The sequence below is a fragment of the Cynoglossus semilaevis genome, chromosome 10 (assembly GCF_000523025.1).
Source record: "Cynoglossus semilaevis isolate Cse_v1.0 chromosome 10, Cse_v1.0, whole genome shotgun sequence".
NCBI classification, from domain to species: Eukaryota; Metazoa; Chordata; class Actinopteri; order Pleuronectiformes; family Cynoglossidae; genus Cynoglossus; species Cynoglossus semilaevis.
This window is the reverse complement of record NC_024316.1, coordinates 11,284,883-11,310,168: the sequence shown is the minus strand read 5'-3', so window position 1 is coordinate 11,310,168 and position 25,286 is coordinate 11,284,883. Positions and strand designations below refer to the sequence as shown.

Here is a 25,286-nt window from a genome sequence, read left to right as displayed (position 1 = left end):
GTGAAATAAATCTATCTCTAATCCTCAAACCAATTAGCAAAAATGTGCTAAAATTGAAAGGTTCCAAAGTTAGTCCTTCAGAAAGTTTAAAGGTAGGGTATGAAGAAAGAGAAAAAACACATGGCAGTATTGTTGGTAAGACAGACCAGTTTTTAATAATGAGAAGATGGTCAGATGTACAACGTCATGACGGACAATCGTCAGTCGTCAGTTGGACCGGGCAGAGGTCCAAGGAAGGCAACAGACACAAGGCCAAGGTACTGAGCTAAGGCTCAAAGGTGAAAAAAAAAAAAGAAACAGACAACAAAAAACAACAAAAAACCCAACAAACAGCAGGTATAAGGAAATGCTTTTTCAGACTAAAGGTTAAAAACTGGTAACAAAAAGAGGAAAAGTGGGGGGTGCATTCACAGACAGAGGAGGGGTTAACGAGACACAGGTGGGGATGGTCAGGTGATCACCATGGAGGGAATCACAGCAGTCAGGAGCAGGTAGACGAGGAAGGTTACACAAGGTGGGAATTGGAGCGCCTGAAAGAGCAACACCAGGTGAGATACAAAAAAAACTGCACTGAAAAGAATTCAAATCAAAATAAAAAAGGACAGAACCAAACCAGGTGAGCTGGATGTCAGCAGGATTTACACAAGAGAGTCCAGAAACACTGCCCTCTGTGAAAATGTTTGAGCCAGTAGATGGCGGTAATGCAACTGAAAGGGTCCAGGGCTGCTGTTTATATACCACAGATAGAGAAGGCTGTCTATGTTTGGCTTTGTTGGATGCATTTTTTACATTTTGAGGGCAAAATATGAAGGTGATTTGGCTTTTTATTTTTTACAGGGTGTTTTTATTTTGGTTTGTCAGTTTGAATCTGCGTCAGTGAAGGGCTGTGAGGTGTTGAGCGAGCACAAAAAACTCCCTGTCTTCCCAGGGGCAGTAAAAGCATCTCACTGCTCCTGTTACTTTGATGAGTTATATGCAGAAGGTGAATTTCCTACATAAACCTGTACTGGTACTGTGTGTACCTGTACTATGTATGTACAGTGTCAAATGACGCCTTAGTTGGTCTGTGTCATAGTACCCTGGCCCTAAGGTCAGTGACCTTAGCGTTGACTGTTAGGTGTCGGTGTTGACTGTTGGCTTGAATGCGTTCTGTGCATCCAGTGGTTATTTTCTACAGCCAAATATACTTATAGTGTCTGTTTATAGCACCCCCTGCAGGGAGAGATATAAAGTTTCTGTTTGTAAACACCATGCAGGAATTACTAATACATTTAAAATCATTAATTTCAATGTAAAGTGAATAAAGGGAATAGTGAAGCGTCGGTGGACTGAGAGATGAGGGGGAAGATGGAATAAAGGATGAGAGAAAAGCAAAATGTTGAAAATTGGATTAGAGAACGAGGCGACTGTCAAGTTGTCTTTGATCATTGCTTTTTAAGAGAAAAATGGAAAGGAATTACTGTGTGTGTGTGTGTGTGTGTGTGTGTGTTCCTCTTATAGCTGTACGTGTGAGGACATTTATTGGAAGAATATAAATTCAAAAAGGAGTATTTTACTAGAATTAGGTATGAAGTGTTAATATTAGGTCGGAGAAGTAAGTCGAATTAAGTTGGATTACAGTTAGGGAAGTGATGGTGTGTGTGTGGAGGGTGTGTGTGTGTGTGTGTGTGTGTGTGTTTGACTATTCAGAGGCCTACATCCTGGTTTGTCAAACAGCTCCAATAAAGTAAAGACTGAATATGTGTGTGTTTGTTCCTCCCTAGTATGCGGTGTGTGTGTGTAGTAGTGTGTGTGTTTGCGTGTGTGTGTGTGTGTGTGCACATGCTGGGACCTATAGGCGGATGTTTTCCGAGCTCAGCAGCCGTGTCGGGGCAAGGAAAGAGAAAAAGAGAGAGAGAGAGAGAGAGAGAGGAAGGTGTAAAAAGAAAAAAAAGAAGGTGGATGAAAAGCGTGCCCCAGGAATTTACAAATGAAAAGAGAAGTTTTTTTTTTCTCTTAATGCGATTAAATTTTTCCATCTCACCGCTTCCCTGGCCGACAGTTTCAACTCTTTAGGAGCACAGAGCCGCAACGCAACTCTGTCTTCAAGATGGGATGGCGGGGGGTGAGGAGGAGGGGGAGGCGCGGGGGGAGCTGGTGGGGGGTAAACGTGAGGCAGTGCAGAAACACTAAGACAGGAAGAGAAAGACGGACTGGCAGAAAATGTTACATTTCAGGAACCACATCGGCAATGTTTTGTCTACTGAACAGATTCAAGCTGGGAAATTAAATTGGGAAAGTGACAGAGAGCGAGGGTGAGTGAGGGAGACAGAGGGAGAGGCAGGGGGAGACGCAGACGGAAACAAAGGAATTTACAAAAGGATTAACGCTGAATAGTCTCAACATGTTTGGAGTGAATTAAGTGGTTGATTTCAACGTTACACTGTTTCTTTCTATTTGATTTGACACACATTCGACAACAGAGGAGGAACATGCTGTGAAAACCTCGGAACTTTAAGGAATATTTTATATACAGACTTCATTTTTTATTTAATTTTAAACTTCAGCATGCTACCAACACAGCTAACCTTAATATACTATAACAGTGTAAGCAGAAATATTGTAGGTTTTGGTTGTAAATCAGACAGTTTAGATGTACAGTCGACCTTCTGCTCCAGTCATGATCAGTGTCATGGAGTAAGAATTTTAAAACAGCTTTGTTGTCATGACTGGGTGGATTTTATTGCTCCTAGGGCTTCTGTTGTTTTTATCTAAACGGTAAATGCTGATCAGATCACACAACAGTCAAAGGTGATGGCTTTAGCTATGGGTAGAATGTGACAATACAACATTTTGCTAGGACAGTGAAGGCATCACCTTCTCATGACCGTCTCTGTCCTTGGTTGGTGGTTCAAATGTAGAATGGTGGTGTTCTGCAGTGCAGGTGGGCTGCAGCTGGAGCTGCTGGTCAGAGAACACCAACATGACTTCAGCTAAAACTTTCATTACTTTAAAAACAAATTTGCTCTTGTACCAAGAACATTAAAATGTAAAAAAAAAACCATTAGGAACAGCTATGAAACATAAAGAAAAGGAATCATCTGCCACACATGGCTGCACGGAACAAAGCATTAAAAATGCATTATTAAGGCATTAAAGCATAATGACAAAAGCCAGTGTCAGTAGGAGGATTAGTGTGCTGCTGGAAAGTTGTTTTAACAGTACCTCACTGCTTTGAGGGTTCATTATCCAGATTGTTCCTAATGTGTGTGCATAGTAAATACTAGGTGCAGAACACACAAACACATTGCTTGTTACAAATACTCTATATGAAAATGTTAGATGGCACAATAATAACAGAAGAGCAGTTAATGGAAGACGCACGAAGAAGCCAGAGTTACAGTCATGCTAGAAGTTCGTGTGCCTGTCTATTCATGCTAATATGGTATCATGGTTTGACATGGTATTATACAGGGATAGGCAATGGTTTGTCTTGTTATTTTGTCCAATAAAGGGTGTCCAGGGTGTAAGGTCTAAAACCCGTGGCTCTAGACCCTTCTCTAGCCCCTTTCCATTGGGTCCTTTATTCACTAAATTTACTGATTGTGCTTTTTTTGTGCTGTTACCAGCATATCTGCTGCTAACACAACAATTTCCCAAATATGGGATCAGTATAGTATAAATTTATTTTTTATTTTATAATTCTGTAATAATACTTCAGTATTCGACACATTATGCACAGAACTACTGACTTCATTTAATGGTCTAAATGCTTTGATTGGCTCTTTAGGAATTTTATCAATGATCAAAATGGCTGTTTTTGTGCTGCAGCTCGCAGCGTGTTGGTCTTTACAAATGTTTCTGCCAACTTGGGCTAGCGGATTTAAGGATACTTAAAAACGATTTTCAGAGGATTAATGGAAATGTGACACAAAGTCTTTAATAATAAAAACTGTCCTCTGGGCAACAGCAATAATATTGTTTAGTTGCCAAACATTTCACTTTTTCACATAACTGTGTCTGTGTGAGTGGACGCGGACACCGAGTGAACCAGATGGTTGGATTTCCTACCGTCTGTCATAAAGATTCAAATGTATCTTGATGTAACCAAACCATCAGGTAGATCCACATCACACAGTCACTTTGTGTTTGTTAATGCCCTGAGTGTTTCAGCAATCAGATGAAATGACGAGGTGCTGTTAGATTAATTGCAGTGTTCAGGACCTGTACGGAGCTAATGAAGCTGTGGCACTGTTTGTTTACCGATGTAGTTTTGAATTTTAAAAAGGACTTCTTCTTTTTTCTTCTTCTTTGGGTTGGGTGACGTCTCCATTTGATAAAAAATGTATGTGCTTTTAGATCAGTCGGGTTCTCCTTAGAAAACTTTGAAAGAGAGTGTCTCTGCCTTGAAGTGTGTGCTTCATGGCCAAGTTATTGGAAACACAGTGTGGTGTTTCTCTACATGATCGCTCTGGTGGATCTCCACTGGGTGTGTTGGGTTTCACTCCCACCTCCATTGAATATGAGCAAATAAGCCGTTTTAAAATGCTGTGCACAACAGGAATAAAAACACCCCACTGGAACACAGAATTCACTCCTCCAGTTGGCGTCAACAACCCAAGTGGACTAATAATCAATCCACTGTGGGGATTTTACTCTCATTTAGTTGTAATGAGAATAATTTTAAGTTAAAACACTAACAACAGGGAGTTTCATTCCACTGCATTCTGGTTTAAACCAGTTTTTGGCTTTGTCTTTGATATCCCATAGTTTAGAACTTTGGCCTGGTGGAGCAACATGGTATTGCACTGCCAGGTAGGGGCAGGTTTACCCTCAAGGCGATCATAGTATTTTTTCCTTGCGCACTAAAAAGTTTAAGTAGAGTGGGAATGCACTAGCGTTAGCTTTCCTTTGAATACTACGTTGGTTTTATGTTTGCAGACTGCATGTAACACAGTGTGTATGAAGGTTTTTTTAATTTGCTAATTGTATTTTCATGAACTTACATTATAAAAAAAATGTAAAATAATAACAGCCAACACCTGTGCTCTTATTTTAATTACAATACTAATTATTTCAGTAATATTTAAACAGTGTTTTATTTCCAGTGTGATTACTCTAACAGTAAATATTCTTTGGGGAGTGGTATACACCAGCTAACTTGCAAATATCTCCCTGCAAGTTATGAATATTTTAGAGTTTGTTCTTTATACAAGCAGAGCACCAATTAAAGGAAGAGGCAACAAGGTCAGATCTGGAGCCCAACACCTGCTGTAAGGTCTCTTTCCTAATGGCACCAATCTTTAGAGTGAAATGAAGTGTCTAAAATATGCACGGGTACAGAGATCAACTCAGTGAGAAACAAGGAGGACTCAAGACAGAGACAAATGACGCTTCATCAGTGACTTTCATGGAGGCTTAGCAGCAGTAGAAGTAAACCAGGCGTGGTGAAACTTCATGACAGATGGCGCTTAGTCAAAGTCCTCAAATGTAATTTGTTGAAGTGTACTGCAGTCGACGTATGCTCAGCACTCCAGACAATACTCCAACTGCGACTTTGTCTTTCTGACAGGTCACAGTGAGGAATTAGATGGGAAGCTGAAAGTAATAAAATATTCAGCTATTATTGTTTACTATATTTGCAAGCCTAAGCTCTATCTCTATAATTTAGGGGGCGCTATACGCACAGTAGTAATGACAACTTAAAAAAAGCTGGTGTAACGTAACGTAATAAACTTTGGGACCAACCTTTAAAATAAGACAATACAAATTTTTGAAACTTAAAGACATATTTAGGGCGACAAAATGTTTTATTATAAAATGTTTTTACTTAAAAAGAAAGTGTTGATTAAACCAAGCCAATCTGGCTAGCCTGTTGTAGGTCTGCATCGTTTGAGACACATTTCGACCACTTTTTGAGTCTAGGTTCCAATAAACAGCAGAAAAATAGAAAATAGAAAAGAAGTAAAAAAGATAGAGGGCAGTGTCTGCGCTGCTAAAATAAACAACACATTTTACTGTGGTCCTGCATTCCCTCGGCTGTTAACCAGAATTTATTTTTTTGTAAAGGGAAAAAAGTATTTTCATTTACACATGTTTTTGGGTCCTCGATAAAATAATAAACAACCTGGAGATCTGCTCACAGTGAGTGGCATTGACCAAGAGCAAGGCGCGGCTCCAGAGTGGCCGTCCAATACTTTCCCTTCTGCTGCTATTTGCAGATTTGGCGACAGTGTTGTCCATTCTTGTCAGGCGAAAACCACTTATCTGTGGACAATACAAGGTTTTTATTTGCTTTCAAACACCAAAAGGTCACTCCACACAATGCTGATTGAAAGGACCACAGGTCAGCTGAGCCTCTGCTGAGCTTCAGAGAGGCAGAGAAATCCGGTGCAGTATTCTCTGTTGTTTCTCTATCACAGTCTTCTCTTTTAGAAGTGGCCACCGTTCACATTCGTCTGATTAGCAGTTGTTTATATAATTATGTTCTCAAAATGGCACTTGTGTCGGCTGATAGCTAATAATACAGGACTGGTTTGTTATCAGTAACGATAAAACGCAACGACCCTGCATCCTTAAATGAGAAAACGCAGAAAGAGTCTTCATCAACATTTTTTATGGCTTTACTCACTAGATTAAACAGACAAAAAACAAAAGTCAAATTGCTGAAATGAAGAGCAGTTATCTCTACGCTCGCATGAAAACAGAAAATGTCACCACCGACTTTGGCAACAAACGTGTTGCTGATCTTTATTGGTGGGGAGAGCCGGAGCACCCGGAGTCCAGGCTGGACCAAAGTCCTCCAATTAGAAACATTCTGATCCCGTGCCAGACTGTCGACTGTCACTGGAGGTGCCAACCAAGTGTCTGCTGTAGTGGAGTATGTTGACGCTCTAAAGTGCTGCTCCGCTGGTGTTGCTCAGTAACTCGGGTCTCGTTGCCAGTTGGCTGTCTGAAGTGCCACACATTGAACCGGGGGGATGCTCTTTGGAGGAAAACACTGTGGGGCTGAGGCCAAACCTCTGCTGTTGTCAGAGAAGACGTACGGAAAACTTTCTTTAATCTTATTCGGATTCCACACTAGATTTTGTTGCAGCAGTCGCTGTTCATCCAGGGATTCGTCTAAGGTCATATTAAAATATGAACATTTCAAAGTCTTTTTATTAATACATCCTTCCAGCTGATATTCAAATGTGTTCTCCTTTATTAATGAATGTTATATTTTAACAAAAAATATTTTGAAATCATAGCAGAACTGTCACTGACTGTAATTTTTTTTTCTTTATGTCTGAGTGATTTATGGCCTTCGAATGCACAACACAGGGGTCATTACCTCCCACAGACAAACCGCGCTCGTTATTGTTGGCAGCGGCATATTTCTCTTACAAAATTGACAACTGTATTTAAATTTAAGGATGTGCTTTTATGTCGTTTTGTTCCCGTCTCCCCCTGAGGCTTTTTCATGCCCTTTTTTTGGCTTCTCTCTCCACCAGAGTGTAACACCCAGCCATCCAGTCAGTCAACCCGGAAGCCAGCCATCCTGCCTGCCTGCCAGCTCTCTCCTCTCAGACAGACAGGCAGTGGAGGAACCGGCTGGCTTCTGAAACCTAATGGTTCATGCCCTCCTCCCTGGGCTTAAAATGGACTGGAATGTTGTTTACCTCAGACACAGCGTGCTGCCACAAAGCCCAGAAAAAATAAAAAACACAGAGGCCACAGTCTGAGATTCAGGTAGTTTGAGTGAAACATGCTGAGAAAAAAACACAATCTCACCCGAGCCTCGACAGAAAAATGATTTATTTGATTCTTCGCCAATTTTTCACAATCAAAACAAAAGTAAACCAAGCATGACTGCGATGGAGGAGGTTTAAATCTAACACTGGGATTAAAGAATTGTGTGCTCAACGGAGACTTAGCCAAACAGTGAGAGAAAGGAAAGATCCATCCTGTTAAATTAACAAAGCCCAAGTGGAATCATATTTGTGGCATAAATTTGAACCTTTGAAAATATTCTGTTGTGTTGTGGTATTCAGACTTTTCTGGCCTAAAATGTGGCCTCATCATTAGAAACAAAGCCAACGAGGGTTTGACAGCTCTAATGAAACTAACATCTATAGTTTGTGATTGACTGTGACCAATCAACATCATTTGTGATGTTGATGCAATTCATTGTATTTCTCTCCTTCTTTGAGATCAGGCGAGGACCAGGTGGAGGCTCTCGGCGCCACCAGTGACATTTGACTGAGATTCTGGACTTTTTTTTTGAGTCTGCAAAACATCCAGTTTGACGTGTTTAATAATTAATATTTGTCACTCAAGACTGGCAGTCTGACTTTATGGACACATGAAAGCTGACTGAGGGGCCATCTGGCGCCAAAAGGGACATTAGATTTGAGATCTTTGTTCGCAGTATAGTTGGAGGAGCCTCAAGTGGCATTATTCAGCCACGGAGAAAGACTGTTGATGTCTGTGTTGATGAATTTAATGCCTTTCTGCGTCCATCATCACGTAACGCAGCTCAACGCATTCAAGATGGGGCCCGACGCACCATTGAGAGTTTAGATCCAGCCCTGAAAAGAGTGACAATGAAGGTGAAGTGGGAGGTCCATTCACTTCCTTTCAGGGACTTTTCACATTACACAAAAGAGTTTTGAAATGAATGATAGATGGTGTCACAGGGGTCAGAGGTCATTTGTAGAGCCACAGAGTGGTGTGTTAATAAGAGGTCAAGATCATGGAAGTTCAAGTGTGGCCTGTCCATAATTTTGGGAAATGCAACCCATGTGTGACCCTTTCCTTTAGTGAAACAATTTCAGATTGATTCTGTTTATGAAATAATATATTTGAGAATATTTTCTGTTCGTTGTTGACATGTAGCCTGAAAAAGTTTTTGATTTTGGTCATCGTTTGACGTGCCTTTTTTGTCATACCATTGTAATAATAAATTAATACTTCAACCTTTGAATGTTTGACTCCACAGTCTTCACAGTTATAGTTGGTTTATACACAGATTCAATAAAGTAAAAATAAAACAAAACATGTTGCAGTAAAATACAGTACAGTTTGAAAGTTAAAGCCAGATCAGTCGATGTCAGATAAATGAGGCAATTTTTGTTTGGCTGGTGTAATTTTTTTTATTCTCCATTTTATAAAATATTTTTGAAAAACTGTATGATCTATGAGAGAACAGTTGATCTAAGTTTGTTCAACTCCTTCACTGAACCGTGCTGGTCTTTCCCTGTGTTGTTAACAATTAATTAGTTGTTAACATTAATATGAATGAAATCTTGCTCAACCCCAGTGTGACCAATGTTGAACCTGTGTGGTGTCAACATATAACTAATGTGTAAATGTGTCTGACCTGTAAACCTGGTAAAAGTGAGTGGCCAGTGCAGCACTTAAATACTTACTGCAGTAGTACTCCCCCCTGACTGTGTGGTCAGAGCTGGAGAGAGCAACAGCACTGGAGGTACAAGTCCTCAATCCTCACTGGTTACCTTGACTAAGGAGTCTGAGTGTTGTCAGCGACCTTCAAAACTCCTCTGACCTACACTGAGCCATTAGGGCCTGAGGAACCTGCAGTATGTCTGAGAATTGATGACATTTCAGCAGAAACCTCTTCCTAGTTCTGCTGTGCTCCGGGTCATGGAATCTGTAAGTGGTTTTGTTGTTGTTGTTGTTGTTGTGTTAAGGACAGACACACAATGGCAAGATAATGGTTAAAAAGATTTTTTTTTTTTCACAAAACCCCATCCACCGAGAGGTGAGAGCCCTCATCAGTCTCTGTGAAACGGCTCAATCTCCTGGCCTTTGATTGTCAGTCAAACTGCATCCTGCTGCTCATCAGCGCTTCAGCTGTTTGTCTGAGGAAGAGGAGCAGAGACTTCATCATGTAGCTGTGGCATTAGTGCTGCAGTAACACTGTTGTTAACAACCAGAGGGGCTTCACTGTACAGTCTCTGACAAATCTCTGCCCTTTAATCCAGAAGCTTCAGCCCAGGAACCATCAATAATTCTTAGCAGATCTGTTGGCTTCACCTCTCTGTTTACGTCCAGTCGTCTTCTTTTGTTTGCTGCTTCTTTAGATGTAACTTCAGCTGAGAGTTTGCAAAAATCGTATTTGAGATTCTGGCTCCACAGCTCTACATTAATCCGGCTTTAGGACTGGAATTACGCGTATGTAAAAGACTCAGCGTGTTGACTTTTTGGCTTTCTCCATGGAGATATAGTCAAAAATTAGAATAAGCTAAAGGCAAAGCTTTTGCTTCTGCAGCTGATAGGAGTCTCATCGCATTTGATTTAAAGGCATTTTGTTATTTAAAAAGTTTTCCTATGTCATTGTAGGTTAGATTGGCCGAGTGGTTGGTTAAGGGTTTTAAGAATAGTAACAGTTCGATCACCTAATATACACCAAAAACTAGTTATCTGAAAGATAGGTGATAAAGAAAGTTATATAGTAGTAATATAATTTTAAAAATTGGCCTGAGTGAATAATACATTATTATAAATAAATTATTATAAATAATTAAAAGATTGTTAGTTGCCCAAATTTAGTCGTGCAGTTGTTGATCTAATACAATGTGTCTGATGTGTCACATGACAAAGTTGGTGCTGCCATGGCAGCATGGTTCCAAGAATAAACTATTACTGACAATAGCACGATCTCATGTCTATTTTTATCAAGTGAGGAGTGATCACATTTATCACACACCTTCATTGTTGCACAGGTGTGAATGTTGTAAAAAACAAAAAAAACCCTTGTGACCATGTGTTGGTGATAGTGATGGTGATAGTGATGGTGATGGTGTTGATTTTGGTGTTGGTGATGGTGATGGTGAAGGTGATGGGGTTGGTGTTGGTGATGGGGTTGGTGATGGTGATGGGGTTGGTGTTGGGGTTGGTGATGGTGTTGGTGATGGTGATCGTGTTGGTGTTGATGTTGGTGTTGGTGTTGATGTTGGTGTTGGTGGTGGTGTTGGCGATGGTGATGGTGATGGGGTTGGGGATGGTGTTGGTGTTGGTGATGGTGATGGGGATGGTGATGGGGATGGTGTTGGGGTTGGTGATGGTGTTGGTGATGGTGATGGTGAAGGTGATGGTGTTGATGTTGGTGTTGGTGATGGTGTTGGTGATGGTGATGGTGATGGTGATGGTGATGGTGTTGGTGTTGGTGATGGTGATCGTGTTGGTGTTGATGTTGGTGTTGGTGGACGTCTGTTCACTCCAGTGGAGACTGAACGGTAGAGCAGGTGGGTGCACGGGTTCAAACAGGATCCACATCAATACGACACAAATGGTCACATGTATCCAAACACATTAGAGCGTGTACGAGTGCGTGTGCCGTGGCATGTAGCAGGTGCATCTCTGTGTCAGGATAAGTATGTGAAATGTACTGAGAACCAAATGTAGTGGAAAGAATCTGTGAAAATAGAAGGTGAATTTCCTGCTTGAACTTCTGATTTTGTGCTCAGGTTAGCGTGTCTGGAGCTTTCCCTCTCTCACACACAAACTCTGTGTATGTGTGTGTGTGTGTGTGTGAGAGCATACATGCATGTGAACTCACTGGAATATTTGGATGGTTTGAGAAATACAAATTGCAGCAGTGCCTGGTGGTAATTCACAAGCACAGAGTAACACACACATGAACCTGTTTGACCGTGTCACACACTCACACACACACACACACACACTCACACTTGTACTGTACACAAACAACCACACCATAGCTGGAATGGTTCAAAAACACATTTGTATCCCCTGAAGAAAGTGGAAAGCATGAAATAAACACACACTCTGATCCTCTCTCTGGTTCTGACACTGACAACACACACACCTCTTTTCGTACCTCCTGAAGTGTAGACATTCACACCCCTCAGTGACTGTGGCAACAGGGCTCATCTGTCATCACACACACATAGAACAGAGGAGGGAGAAAATAATGACCTGTGTGTGTTTGTGTGTGTGTGTGTGCGTGTGTGCGTGCGTGTGCAAACAGCATGTACATTCCTGGAGCCGCTGACCCGGGCTCTGTGGGTAACCATGACGACCACTGCTTCACCATGGCGACGACTGTTACTCCCTTTTACTCGCCCTCCTCTCCCCCTCCTGTCGTGCTCTATACTCTCCCCTCCGCACCCTGTCCTCCTCCCTCGGTGTCTCTCCATCACTCTGTCACTCTCTCACTTTCCATCTCCCTGTGTGTCTTCCTGCCCCCATATCGCTCTCCTCCATCTACCGCTCCTTTCAGCTTCCTGTCCACGTACACTGTCAATATGTGTATGTACCGTATGTTCTCGGCACGACGTGGTTAAAGAAGGAGGTGAAGTAAAGTAACTCTAACGTGAAGATTGATGTCATGTTCGTCATGTGTGGGAATTCATGAGCAAGGCATTAGAAGAAACGGATTTTTTCCCCTTTAGATTTGACTAAAATGAACTGTTAAAATACAGACTGAAGAAGCTCGTAAACTAAGGCTGCAAACACACTGCATGGCTCAGTGGCATCATAATGATCTACTGAGTTTTTGCGCCCACAGCTATATTTTTGCTATAGCTACAGCCATCAGTTATATCAATATGACGTCCTAAGATGTACACATCGTTTCCTGTACAGAAGGAGAGAGGAAACGCACAGGAAACCCTACTGTGGGGGGGTTGTGATTCTGCCCAGTTTAGGACATTGTAAGAAATGATCTTTAAAACAAGGTGATTTATAAAGTTAGTGCTAGCTTTGTATCTGGTACTATACAAATGATGACAAATGTATGAACAGCTAACAGCCTTGTTAGTCGCACATTCTGCCATGATGACATGGAGTATGTTCTTTTTTTAAATCTTTTTTTGTCAAGTCTTAGTCCATGAACAAAAACTAAAAGGTGTAGTGAGGCTAAATGACCGTAAACATAAATATTAGTTTACTAAAAATCCAGGCGAAAGAAAATTGCTGATATTGTAAAAAGAAGAAAAAAATAGGGGGGTTAAAGAAGGCGAGAGACAATCGGGCTGTGTTTAGTCCCTTGGAGGCCGATACAGCATGTGAATATATATTTGTATTTGTGTGTGTGTGTGTGGGTGTATGAAGAGTTATTATATAGAAGAGTTTTATATTTTAAGTATTACACATTGCATTTAAGTCGACGAAATTTTAATATATTTTGTCAACTGAAATGATTTTGATATTTTGTTGACTGAAACCAGACTAAAATTTGATAAGTTCTACTGTCAAACTCAAGACTAAGACTCAAAACAAAGACTGAGTCAAAATTAGCCGTCAATCTAACAATGCTAACCCTCCGTCCTGACACTCCTTGAAACACCGTCTCATTGACATGAAGGAAGCAGAGGAGTATGCTGCAGCATTGTTGTTGTTGGAGCCCACCATCTAACGGAGTTAGGAGTGGGCTGCAATCTATATACGTCTACTCACATTTAACAACCTGACCTCAAACTATATCTTGCAAAACCGTGGCAGCACAGTGTACAGCTCATATAAAATAGCCTGCTAGCACAGGCTGACTGCCTCCAAGATTAAATCGCAGCAGTATCAGCTTTGACATTGCAGAACAGCAATCGTGTTTTGGTAACGCACCAAATTCAGTGCTGTTGCCCTCGAACGACATCATAACAGGAAGCATTTTAAAATGAATAATATAAGATTTATAAAGAACTATCTCCATATTGATGAAGTTTTATTGCTGGTCATTGTTTGCGGTTGTTGGTCAAAGCTGTGGTAGAGTCAGGGACCGTCCTCAAATGTTTAGAATCAGAAGGAATGGTTGGTTTATTAAATACAATAAAGTTTGAGTTAGTGCTGAATGTATCTCCATTGAACACTCATTAATTCACTGTCATCATTACCATGAGAAGTAACACAGGAGTTCATTCAGAGTAAATCCCACACGTTCTCGCTGCCGTAAATATCCTCCAGAGTATTTGGAGCAGTATTGAGCAGTATTTGCTCTCAGATGGGGTCAGGACCCTCAGATGTGTCGTGGGAGTACTCCAGGAATCGTTTCCAGCCCTTCGACCTAAGATTTACAGTATTCAATTAAATATTTAAAAGTACTACATATTTTACACAAACTGCCAGTGGATTTGAAAGTAGTTGATGGAAAGAAAACTGTAAAAGTTTCAACATGGCAGTACTTTACTACTATCCTCTGTACGTTCAGGTACCTTCAGTCGCCAGGTTCAGAAAAGCTGTTCATGGTACAGAAAATGGTAAGTGACTGATAAGTATAGAGAAGTCTTTCCATTGTTGTGCCTGAAAATCAATTGTTTTGGGAGAGAGAGTGATGAGCTGTTCTTTTGTGTGTGTGCAGAGGTGAACACCTTCTGTTTACAGCCACTGCTTGCTGTTCTTTGGGAAAGTCAATTTTTCTTAAATTAACAGAGACAGGCTCATTGTAAGATTGATGACTATGGATCTTTGAAATTTTATTAAAGACACTGAGTGGATTTTCTTGGCCCCTGCACCGCAAAGCTTGCTCTGCTCCACGGATATAACCCCTGAACAAAACAAATCTCTGGATCGAAGAAAACCCTTCGATGTCTGAACCCCGGCCAGATGCTGGAAACATTCCTGCACTGTTTTTTTCCTCCATCGGTGAGTGAAGAGATCATTTATTGAAAATGGATGATATGTTGAAAACCTGTTCTGACAGTGAACAGCCTGATGTTTACTGACATGTGTTTATATCTGCTGACTTTGACACGTTCCTCTCGCCTGTAGGATGGTGTGATTAGAAAATGACACTGACTGTGTCAGAAAGTGACATGTTGTGGGGTTCGAGGCTGGTACCACGCCATAATTACAGCCTCTGTCGTTTCCATATTGCATTTGCCTAAAAGCTGGTTTTATTTCTTTACCCCATTTTTTTGTAAACATTTCATTTCATACATTGTATTTAGTGAATATACCGACTATATAAAAATATATATTGTGACTACAAACTTGTCACTGCACTGTCTTCCTTCTTTGAGTGTAAGAAACAAAAACACTGGAACATTGGGTGAAGAGAACCCTCTGTTTACTTTGAGGACAAGTTCTGTATAAAATGCATGGAACAAATCTTTTATTATTTGAACTGGAAATGCAAAGTAAATGTTAGATTGACCGAGGAATAGATCAGAGGTTTTGCTATGAAACAGAAAATGTTGTGCAAACATAAAGTGAGATTCCAGACTGTTATCAGTGAGTTCTATGGCATGTTTTAGCTCCAGAGTTCTTCTGGCATCTCTGTCTCTCAGTGATTTTCACCGTGTGGAAATATCAGTTTACTGTATTTATTGCTTTTTAAAATGTTCTGAAGGCAAAAAGGCTGGGATTGGGACGTTGAGCTCCTCTTAAAATCAATCATTTCTGGTCGTTTTCTTATTCTGAATATATATTTCTGATACATCAGATATTATATTCTCTAATGTCAGCCTTCGTCCACCTGCTCCAGAAATGCTGTGATTAAAACAAACTTGGTTGACTCACTTTTTAACAGTTTTCAAACTTCATGGCTATGACTTTTCATGACTAGACCTTTGAAACAGTGACGCAGTTCCCTGCATTCACTTGATGGCAGGTTCCTATCAGCTCCTAATGATCAGCTGTGAACAGGAAGCGTTGAAAAAAACACCTATTTTTAGTTTCACCTTATAGTCACTTTCAATAAAGAAAAATCTGCTCCTGCATTTCAACACATTTGTTGTTTTTGGTGTCTTGTAAAAGTACCTGACTATGTTGAATGTCTAATGATGGGTTTTCATGTGGCAATTGAATAAAATGTCAAAGACAGATCTGGACTGCAGGCGGTCAAAGGTCATCACAAAGTTGTGTTGTCATTTTTTGTAGAATCAATCATGACGTTGGCCATTGTATCTAAAGATGTCTTGTGTGGACTGGTCTTAGGCTGATGCTTTTGTTTTAACCATCTTCACATGCAGTCAAGTGTCCAAACTGCTAACTAGCCTTCCTCTTCTTTAGCATCATCCCTTTTTTCATCTTCTCTGGTGTCTCCCTCGTTTCCTTTTGTCCACATCCTTTGTCCGATACACATCTCCAGAATCTCTTCTTAACACGTCCATACCATCTCGACCTCACCTCTATAACGTTGTCTCCAAACTCCACCTCAATTCTCCCTCTGAGCTGCTCATTTCTGATCCTGACCAATCAGGTCACTCCCAGTGAAACTCTCGGCATCTTCATTTCAACCACCTCTGGCTCAACCTTTTGTCCAGTTGACCTTGAACCCATCGCTCACTCTGACAGCTTACTAACTACTGTCCCGTTGGCTTTATGCATGTCCTGTGTGACCCTCACATACTTCTCTGCCGCTCCTGAGTCTTTGGTATATGTAGTACCACAGTTTCTCTCTTATGTTTTCTCTAAATCTCTTCTCATTTTCCCTGAACTTTTCTAACAGCACAATCAAAACAAACATTACAAAGAGTGTCGGCCTGTGGTTTATAGTTTGTAAATACCTTTCTGTCTTTGTTAGCTGCAGCATTACCAAAAAATAAGGAGTTCTTAAAAATCTATTTACACTTTATAATAGTTTGTAAAGTCAAACCACCATGGCTGCTGAAACACAGCAACAATATAAAACCAAACAGAATAAAGTGTTCTGTTTGGTTTGATGTTGTTTATTGCTCAGGTGAAAGTGCTGTGGATTCAAAGCTGTCCAAATGTCTTCATCCATATACAGTAATTGCAGAATAGTGGCATCATTCACTAATAAAGGTGACACCACAGGTACTTAAACCTGCCATCACTGTTTTTTCTCCCGTCCTTCAGTCTTCCTTTTATTTCATCACCTCGCCTGCTCGTCGGCATTCTTCATCCCCGTCTGTTCATCTGCAGCGTTTCACTCCTCATCACCTCCTTTTTTCATCTGTTGTCAGATGATCTCTGAGACTGGTTTGATCCCCAGACCAACTTCCTCCCCCCTGCCTGCCATCAGTCTGTCAGTCTCACTCCTCCGCTCCAGTGTCTGCCATTCTCCCTCTCTTCCTGTCAATCTTTCTGTCTTCATATAAATTCATATGAGTGCCAGACTGAACGGTAACTTTTGTCCTATAGCTTACAGTACTTTTTTCCCTTCTTTCTCTTTCCTTGTCTGAGTGCCTTTACTTTTTTTTCTTAACCTTTTATCTGTCTTTTTCTTTTGTCTTTCTCTCATTGTCTTCTGCCATTAACTCACAGGTCTCTCTTCTCTACCTTTCATCAATTTTTCTTTCAGGCTCTTTGACCCTCCATCTTCTAATTTTCACCCCACATTTTTCTGCTTTTCTTCCTTCCCGCTCGCAGGGATTTCTCCTTTTTTTTTCTTTACTCTCTGCATGTGCATGTCTCTGCCTTTCTCTCTCTCTCTCTCTTTCTCTTTCTTTCTTTGCCCCACAATCACATCACACTTCACACACGTCTACACACAGACACACAGATACACATACACGTTCCTCATTCATATTCCACTTGTCAGTCTACTGCCAGTTGTCTGGGGGAATCAAACCGCCTTCAAATTCATCATCTTATTTTCTTATTCACTCTCTGAGTCAAGGTGTCTCCTTCTCTTCTCTTTTTTTCCCTCTGAGATCTTTGTGGGGTCACTACGTTGATTTATCTGTGCAGATTTTTACTCAGGATTCTGTTGTTTATTCTGATGTGAAAAGTAGTCATACAAATATCCTTTCAGAGAAGCTCGGTCCGCCGCTGTGTTTGTGCTGAACAACTGACTATTAACTCCCTGACACCAGTGGCAGTGTTGTGCCACTGAAGTTCTCTCAAAATTCTGTCTAAAGGCAGAATACATAACAGGGTAGAACGAGTTAAAATAAGAAAGAAGTCGGATGAAAGAAGGAGGAAAATCCTCTCTCATGTGAGGAGGAGAGTCAAGGAGGCTCGCAGCTTTGAAGGGTTTCACCACTGTGTTCATTTTCCCATTAAGAAGTATTGATTAATTCTGCTGGCAGCAAAGGGGAAAAACAAAACTTATAGTGGAGTGGGAGGGAGCTAGAAGAAAACATTTACTTTGAACTGTTTTGGGCTTCTTTTTTTTCTTTTTTTGAGAAGGAAAAAAGTTTCCACGGTTCAAGTTCTCAGAGCGTTCAAACACTTTGGCACGCCTAGGTTTTAAGGATCGTCTGTTTCTTTCTGTATGTGAGACCTCGTGAAGGACTTGATGATAAAGTGCGCTTCACCTCTCTGTACTGGTCACGTATTTGTAGCACACATATTTGATACTTCGCTACCACAGTTTCAAGAAGGAACTTCAGCTTAAATGTCTTGACCAGAGAAAAGAATGGTATCACACCCCTAACCTTTCAGTTTTTAGGTCACTCACTTCATCCACTAAACCAGTGTTTCCCAACCTTTTTTTTCTGGGGACCCATATTTTAAGTCACAAACCTTTGCGACCCAAGTCAATAGACATTATTCATAAACTCCTGGGAAACATGATGCAAGACAACCCAAAAAAAAAAAAAAATCTTGCGACCCACCTGAGGGCTGCGACCCAGTCTTGGGAAACAATGCACTCAACCTCACCCACAATGTCATTGTACAAAAACACTGTACTGCTGAGTTAAAAAAAAAAACTCTTCATATTTCAACATTTTTGTATTCGCTGCAGAAAAATTAAGTATTATATGATGGAAGTACTGTACTCCCATTTTACTCACTGTTTCCCATTAGGAGGCATGATGCAAACCAATGAAATATTGAAGGTAATCTGTCTTCCTAGCTGCTTAGTGTACTGCAGTATTTTCACCTGCTGGTCGCCAGCTGTGACTGTTCACTCCAGTAGCATTTGTAATACTTAGAAAGACTTTACTTTGACTTATTTCAGTGAAAGTTTTTTTTAATACTACAGGTGCGTACAGAGTCTCAAAGGCTGTTCCCAGGAATATGTGACGTATTTGTGGTTGAACGTGTTTTTAACCATGCTTTCTGCAGTGAAATAAAGGGTTTTGGAATGTCCAGACGGGATATTATTGGAATAGTAACTTAAAGACCATTTGTAAGAATTGAACAGACCTACAGGTTCCCCAGTATGTGTCAAACCTTGTTGCATTTGGAGACGACGACAAGATGTGGAAATATAGGACAGCAACAATAAATGGACTGTGTATTGACTGTTACACACATGTCCAACCAGAGTTTTGATGACAGATTTTCAGATTTAGGAACAGCGTAAACTGTTACTGAAATCTCTGTGTGACAGTGTTATTCTTTGAATGGTTGTGTGGTTCTGTTCTGTGAGCAGCAGCGTTCCTCTGGACGTTGTTCAAACTGATTGTTAAAAATGTGTTTTCAAGCACATCGGCCTTTAGAAAACCTGTTTATTGATGGCTTTTCTGATCTACATTTTCTTATCGCAACGACTGTGTCCTTTGTAGCAGATGTATTTTTCCATCTATCCAAAAATACTCAAAGTACATTTCTACACCAGCATCATCCATAGAGTGAATTCTCTCGTGTTCCGCAGAGACAGATGTTGTACGATGCACCCGACACTCCTGAGTCACAGTTTTGATCTTTAGTCCAAGTAGAACAAACAAGAAGACATTTTCTTTGGTTTATTTAGTCTGTTCAATAACACGTTACATTTATTATTACGTTCTGGAACCACAAGATGTGTTGAAGTGTTGGATATGTTTTATATTAAGCCGTCGGTGAGAGAGCCGTGCTCCATCATTCCTCCTCTTCTTCCTGACAGGCTGGTGAGTCTCCTGGTGAGAAATGACCTTTCTTCTCAAGGAGAGGGAGGCAGAGGAGAGGATGGAAGGGTAAATATTGGTGTTTTAAGAGCAGAGTTGTGCATACATATTGAGTGTTCTACGGAATGTGGCCAAGTGTGTGTGTGTGTGTGTGTTTGAATGTCATTTTGAGTTAGAATATGTGTGAGTTAGAAAGAGAAAAGTGGGGTGTGATGGTACGTGTGCAGGCATACCATATGTCTGGCCAAGTGTTGTGTATGTGTGTGTGTGTGTGTGGTGTGCACGTGTGGTGAACTAATAGAGTTATTTACAGCATTGTCTCCATGTGGTAACCATGACGATGTCACAGTAGGAGATGCCGTCTGAGTCAATGTATTATGACATCAATGTTTAACTCTGTATGTTGCTCACACACACACACACACACACACAGAGAGAGAGAGAGAGAGAGAGAGAGAGAGACACTGGAGTGAAGCAGAAACAAACCTGTTAGTTTCAGAGGTGAGCTGCACGTCTCTGAAGTTCTGCAGAGAATCTAGAGTGTGGAGTGTCGTATCTGGGTTTATTTGAATAGACTAAGCTAATGATGGAACAACACCACCTCAGTCACCCCCTGCTGGTTGAGCACAGCGATCTCTGCTTCTTCCAAAACACCTTTCCCAGAATTTAAAAGTTACCAGGAAATATTTTTAAGATTTAATCTGACTTTTTGATGTCTGATTAAATCGAAAAAATATTTCACGATAACTTTTAAATTCTGGAAAAGGTGTTTTGAAAGAGATTCCACCACAAGCTCCCCCTAATGTCATGTCTGGTTAATGCAGCAAAAACTCTCCTGGTTCTGAACGATTACTTTGTTTGAATTAATAAACCTGAAAAATACAAATACATCGAGGTGTCTCGCTGGGCGGCTGATGTTGTAGATATTATCTCTGAAAGACGGCGTCCTCCTTTACCTTCACCCTGTCTCCTTTTCTCCTGGTGTGTGAGACAGACAGGGGACAGAATGTGTGAAATACTGCAGGTGTGTGGATTGTGGAGAGAAGAATTGAACGGTCACAGAAAGAGAAAAAAAAATGAGAAGGTGAACAACAGAGAGAGAGAGAGAGAGAGAGAGAGAGAGAGTGAATCATTCCCTGAACAGACCACCTCGACAGCGTGATATCAGATGCATTATTCGATGATTGGATCGCTGGCTACAAAAGGTGATAGATCTCCGCCTGAAATTGATTTCTGTCTGGATGTGACTCTCTCTTACACACACACACGCACACACACACACACACACAAAGCCAGGAGAAACTAATTACCAGTTTACTGAGTGTCTGAACCTCAATGAAAACACCTGAAGGACTGGCAGCTTGGCAACCAGAGACAAAATAAATTGGGAAATTAATGTTCTATTATTAGAAGACATGTGTTAGTGTGTGTGTGTGTGTGTGTGTGTCTCAGTATGCCAGTGCGGGTCTGATTATTTGTTTTGCTTAAGGTTCATTTTAGGTCCATTCCACGTGCATTTAAACAAACCATGGAATCAACAAATGATCCCAGAACTGTGGCAAATACTCAGTGACCTTCTGTTCTGTGACATGCACTTGTTCAGCCTTGTTCCTCTGAACGCAGCCATGAGAAACAAATACTGTCCTTTTTTCTTTGAATTTGTGGCAGACTTTTTAAAAAACCCTAATATACAGCTCCTACGGCGACGGCTGTGTACAGTCGGACTTTCTGTACAGAATTGTTTATGACAAGAGTTTTCACAGCTCTACTCTCGCTATAATGAGGAATACACTGCTGCTGTGTCTGTGTGTTTGTGTGTGTGTTTGGGTCTGTGGGTGAAAAAAAGTTGGTTAAAAGCCCAAAGCAGATAAGCCTTTAAAAATGAGTTGAGCAAAGTCACGACATGACATTAGGAGTGTTTGTCTCAGTCAATATTTAAATCTCCTATGAGTTTCAGGCCTCATTTAGAGAAAAAAAATAAATAAAATAAACACGTCAGAGTCGAAAGATTCTTAACGGAAAATAAAAATTAAGCCACAGCCTATGGACTTTTTATCATTTGGTTGTGACACGTCTGAAAAGAATAAAAGAGTAACTTTAAGGTGCAGCCTTCACATATATGGGAGCAGCATAAGTGGTCGTGGTGATGCAGTTCCCCGTGTGTGTGTGTGTGTGTTTGTGGTGTGTGTGATTGGGGGGTTACCTCTCTGTCAGAAATCTTCTGTCACACTCGCTGATGATCAAAGCCCTCCCTGGGACCCCCTACCGCACACACTCTCACAGGCAGCCAACTGGACAGAAATTGCTCAGCCATGCAGCTCGCACTCCACACGGCTCATACAAGATCACACACACACGCACACGCACACACACATTTACACTTACACGCATGCTACTCCTCTCTTATTCCGTGTCTTTCATCCAACCATTCCTTATTCCTTTCTTCTGCAGGTTGCCCTGCTCTGTGCACTCTCCGGCTTCACTCCTCAGTAACTAACTGTAACGTCTCCCCACTTCTCCTCAGAGCCCAGATTTTCCTGATAGAACACTTCGTTATTACGTTTCTATGTGGGGTCTTTTAGAATCTATCTTTAATTTAATTCATCTCACTTTTGCTCCCTTCTCCCAGAGAATGTTGGTGTTTTTAATCCTTTTGAAGTTTATGATAATCAAAGACTTATTTTGGCTCCTCCACAGTTTAATTACTTTTGTTTATTCTTCTCTTCTGGCATTGTCTGTTCTTAATTTCACTCCTTATCACTTCCCACCACTCATTTTCTACAGCAAATTATTTTTCTCTTTTCATTCTACCACAAAGTATGAACAAAAACAATCAGGAAAACACCTCCATGAGTAGTACGAAGCCTCATTATCAAGAAGGATGTTCATATCGTGAAAAAGGAAAAAAGCCTCAGGTTTGGATGAGGAAAGTAAACTCACATACTGGGAGAATGTTGCATCATACTGTAAGTGGGTTACATTTAAAGGGGAAATTAAGTGTTGCCAAAGGTTTTCTATTTTTATTTTTACAATAGCAAACCAGGCATTACACTGTATAATAACATCCGGTTGTATTGTTTCACTCTGAGTCACTCTCACTTATTTATAGGAGCATTTTATTTTTATCAATCTCATCTTTTTTTTTTTTTTTTATTGGTCCAGTTACTTTTTATTCCCTGTAATCTTTCTTCAAATATGTTTTAGTTCTTCATTCAAACCTTCACATTGTTTGGTAGCTGTTATGGCAGCCATTATGTTATATATTTGTAATTTCATTATGTAAATACATTTCTCCTTGCATATGTTTGTTCTAGACACATCTTTGTCTTTGCCTGTGTGTAAAGGACAGAGAAAGAGAGATGATTGGTGGACTCCGCCTGTCCTGGCCTGCCATTGGCTGTTCATCAAGACACCTGCTTTAAAACACACCAAGATGGCGGCTGGCAGCAGATGTTGTTTCTCCTCACTAGCCTCTTGTTTTGGAACCTAATGCTAGTTTGGTAACGTGTTGTTGTCCAATGGAAAGACTTCTTCTTTTGACCTTTGATTGAATTCGTCTTTCAGTTTCTGCGTTGGCTCCAGGTAAGCTTAAGTCTCTTTTGTTAGCGTGTGTGTGTTTGTTGTTTTGCCCTCTGTCTGCCCTGAGATTTCAAAACTGTACGCTTTATGTTTATTTTAGCTTTTTCATTTTTAGGAAAAAGACGTTTTGTTGTTGCTGTGTACGATGTGTTCCTGTGGCAGTTTACACTCTTTGTGTCTGGATAATCAGTTGGTAGTTTCCACCAATCAACTCTGGGTTCTCATGCAGCTTGATTTGCATGAAAACTCAGAAATTAGACATTTTGTGCAGGTGGTGGTGAAGACACCATCCACTGAATTCCTTGTCATCCCCTAGCTGTGCTGCCAGTGGTCTAGACTGTTTGGGGAACTCCCATGTTGCACTGAGCATTCTCTGTTCCTCACTTTTGGGGCTTTTTACACCGACAGGGCTCCGTGCCGGTTCCAGTTCCCTAACCCATCTTTGAACTGTCTTAGTACCAGAGGAACATCCTCCCACTAACCTGGTGTGAAGTGACTCACGCCCACTTTGGTTCCACTCAAACTGGCATGAATGTGGGCTGGTTCACCAGATAGCACCGAGGTTCGAGGACTAAAGAATGGAACCGGAGCTAAAAGCAGAACAGTGTCTGTCTGAAAACACCACGCGTGAACAAACACTAGTTGGTCACAGTCTGTTATTTGCAGGTTTTAGTAACTTTGAAATTGCACACTTTTTGATAAAATCGACATGTGCGGAATTAAACATGATCAGCGCCATGTTGACCATGTGTGACATTTCGGAAGTTTTTCCTGATACAGGAGATTTTGTAGGGATTTTATTTGGCATTTATGATAAAGCATTTAAGTCTGAAGGAGTTAAGTAAAGGGTCAACTGGACTGTCTTAGTTTACTTTTTCAAAAAAAAAACAAAAACAGCCCAGTTGCTTTCTACTTCTATTAAAATGACCCTGATAACCGAGAACCAACACAGATGACATTTTTTGTGAATATGGACCTTTTTTAAAAAAAAAAATAATACTTGAAATAGCTTTCTGAGCTTTATTTTAGTAAAAAAAAAAAAAAAAAAGATACGTGAAATAGCTTTCTGAGCTTTATTTTATTTTTTGCCTTTTTGGGTAGGTTAATTAAATGTGGCTCCAGTTTATTAATCAATATAAGGCAGGTCATTTTTGTAAAACATAATTCGTAAAATAATTGGTAAAGAAAAGCCTTTATTTAAAAATGTCTAACATGTTAAGCAGAAATTTTCCAAAACCAAAAAATAACTAAAATATCTGGAAAACAAATTGCTCATCATGTAATGTGAAAGGCTTTTTAAAATATTTGCACTGGGCCAAACTCTTTATAAATAGAGCTGATGTGAATGTTCAAAGTCTTTGACTGTCAACACTGCACCCCTTAGCAATAACAATAAAACTCTTTTATGGTTACTGGTTTAATCCTATGAGTGACCCATGCATTAATTAAGACTACCAATTAAAATATCCTAATGCAGGATTATCACCCGTTTGATGACCACTGTGCTTCCATTCCCCTCGTCATTGGGAACCACTGGTTCGCATTATGTCTCTTTCATTTCAAAGAAGAGCCAACATCCCGCCTACCTTCAAATCCACATCCCCTCCTGCAGGCCCTGTGACAACCCACTGAGCACAGAGACAGGAAATGGAGCAGAGAGACGCGACACCCAGCACGAAACTGGAACCAAACCCCTCTGACACACACATCTGCGAGGATCCACCGCCGGGAAGCCCTCTTTGTTTTCTAACGTGTCACCCCAGAGATGCTTTTCTGCTTCACTCTCAATTGATTATTCCGCACGCATCCGATATTCTTCCTTTTATAGGTTAAAAAAAAAAAAAAAAAAAGCTGAAAATGCTTCTCGTGTCTGGAAATATTTTCAGGCTCTCTCTGCTCTCTTAGCTGTGAATGTTCACAATGTTCCTTTTAATAAAATCCTTTATTGACTCGTCCTCATCTCCAGAGTTTCATTCCTACAATAATCAAACCAAGTGTTTTTAAATGTGCAAACGATTGTTTCCA

At 40.6% G+C, this 25,286-nt stretch overlaps 1 long non-coding RNA gene across 1 annotated transcript; it reads left to right on the top strand.

The window, feature by feature from the left end:
• The first annotated feature begins 88 nt into the window (after positions 1-88).
• LOC112487654 (uncharacterized) lies at positions 89-25,286 on the top strand. Its single transcript, XR_003050963.1, has 3 exons — positions 89-548; positions 22,997-23,264; positions 24,827-25,286. It is a non-coding gene; the product is annotated as an uncharacterized LOC112487654 (long non-coding RNA).